The sequence below is a fragment of the Physella acuta genome, unplaced genomic scaffold, assembly GCF_028476545.2.
Source record: "Physella acuta isolate Inbredline_101_S28 unplaced genomic scaffold, ASM2847654v3 ptg002485l, whole genome shotgun sequence".
In the NCBI taxonomy this organism is placed as follows: domain Eukaryota; kingdom Metazoa; phylum Mollusca; class Gastropoda; family Physidae; genus Physella; species Physella acuta.
Genome location: NW_026733959.1, coordinates 3,000 through 5,000, shown reverse-complemented (window position 1 = coordinate 5,000; position 2,001 = coordinate 3,000). Strand labels below are relative to the sequence as shown.

The following is a 2,001-nucleotide window of genomic DNA, read 5'->3' as shown; positions in this document are numbered from 1 at the left end:
ACAGTGTGAACTTAGACATGCATGGCTTAATCTTTGAGACAAGCATATGACTACTGGCAGGATCAACCAGATAGCTATCGTTTGCGAGACGTTTTTCCACAACACATCGCGGGACGGGAGACAACGCTCTAGCGAGAGAACGGATCCCGGCATTCCCGGATTTTTTCACATCGGACCGCTCACATTTCCCCCTTCACCGTAAACACGGCGTCGCCGGGAAATCTCTCGATTTGCATCGAGCCGACTGCGTTTTGCAGACCCGTCGCCCGTTCCGAGGGCTGGGCCAGTGCGAGACTTTTATCGAGCCACCAATACTGCTTGGTTGCGTTAGCACTGCGCGTCGCCGCTGGCTTCACGCTACGGACACGTACTTTTACCTTCACTGGCGCGACCTGCGCGCCGAGCCCGCATTTTACCGGGAAGCTAGTCGGGAGACTGAGCCACGCACGGTCAGATCGGGCACATGTCGCTGGCTGCGAGGGAGCGCGGATCCTAGCGTCACATAGAGGCTTCACCGACACTCACCTCCACAATAGTAGATACAGACCGTTTTAACCGCCGTATTTCTGCCCATACCTCTAGTGTTAAACCGAAAAATCGGGTACATAGTCTCGGGGAGGACCGGGGTGCCGCCCCATGAGGGGAGCCCGCACGGAGGGCGCCGGGGGTGCCGCGACCCGGGGGGCGGCGCGGGGGTGTCGGGGCGCATCTACGGGGCTCACTCGCGCGGGCGCCACACTTCCGGGGGGCGCCCCAGGTGGGGTGCCAACTTTGGCGCCCCCGACTAAGGGGCCGCCCCCACTGCGGTTACACGCTTTACGACCACCCACCCGCGTTCCCCACCCCAGGGGGCATGCGAATCACCCGCCAGGGGCGTTCTGGGACCGAGGGCGCCGCTCCGGCACAAGGGGGAGCCAAAACGCCCCGAGTTCCCCCGCGGCCACCTCGACACCTGGGCGGGCGGCGAGGGGTGTCCTGCGATCGGGGTGGGGAGCTCTACCAGAATCACCCGCCAAACTTCACCGGGGGCGTCTCCCGGCGCCCCTGCGCTCGGGTGACGAACAGCGCCCCGGGCTATCCCGGGCGCCCTATGGCGTCCACCTTCGATCGGAAGGGTGATCTCGACTCGGGCTGAGGCGGGCCACAACAATCCGCGGTCACATCGGAGCCGTCCAGGCTAACGAGGCCCCGGCTCACGGGTAACCCATGGGGCTGGACCGGGAGTCCGCCGTTAAAGAAGAAAGAAATGTAGTGCAAACCAGAACCAGTTTTTTTTATTTATTTTATAACTCGACTAATAATCGTCACAAAATTATAAACTTGGTACCTACGGATAGCCCTGGGCCCAACCTAATACAGGATGTCCATAACTATGCGCTAATTAAATAATTAATGGGTATTAAGGTCGGTCTTAGTAAATTGCTATATAAAGTCTAAGACCAGAACCAGTATTTTAAATTTATTTTATAACTCGGCTCCTAATTGTCACAAAATTTAAAAATTGGTACCTATGGATAGCCCTCGGCCCTACCTAATACACCGTGTCCATAACAATGTGGTAATTAAATATTTACTGGGCGTTAGGGTCGGTCTTAGTAAATTGCTATATAAAGTCTATATAAAATTTTACGAATTTAAAAAAAAAATTCCTACCGTCAAAAATAGCGACGCCTAGACCACCACACCTGTTCTGACGTTAAATCCTACTTGCACACACGTGTGGGAATAGATTAGATATCATCTAGAGATAGAATTCCTAATTATTTAATTAAAATAGAGACTCTAGATTTAATAGTTGTGTCATAGTTACATTAAGTCGAATTAGCGAAGCGGAGGCGGGAACTAGATTCTAGATCTAACACTTCGATTGCGATGAAAAAAAAATAGCTTTATTTTAAGGCCGACAAGGCAAATACGGTTTAATTAATATTAAAGAAATAAGTCCGAACACCTACCTTAAGCGAATCATCTACACAACACATGACTAGAAATAATACACGT

At 52.5% G+C, this 2,001-nt stretch overlaps 1 non-coding gene across 1 annotated transcript in view; it reads right to left on the bottom strand.

Moving 5' to 3' along the window:
• LOC131933387 (small subunit ribosomal RNA) overlaps positions 1–73 on the bottom strand; it is a 1,846-nt gene extending 1,773 nt beyond the window's left edge. The window contains exon 1 of the ribosomal RNA XR_009384949.1: positions 1–73. This exon is cut by the window's left edge and continues 1,773 nt beyond it. This is a non-coding gene — a ribosomal RNA (small subunit ribosomal RNA).
• Positions 74–2,001: the final 1,928 nt, after the last annotated feature.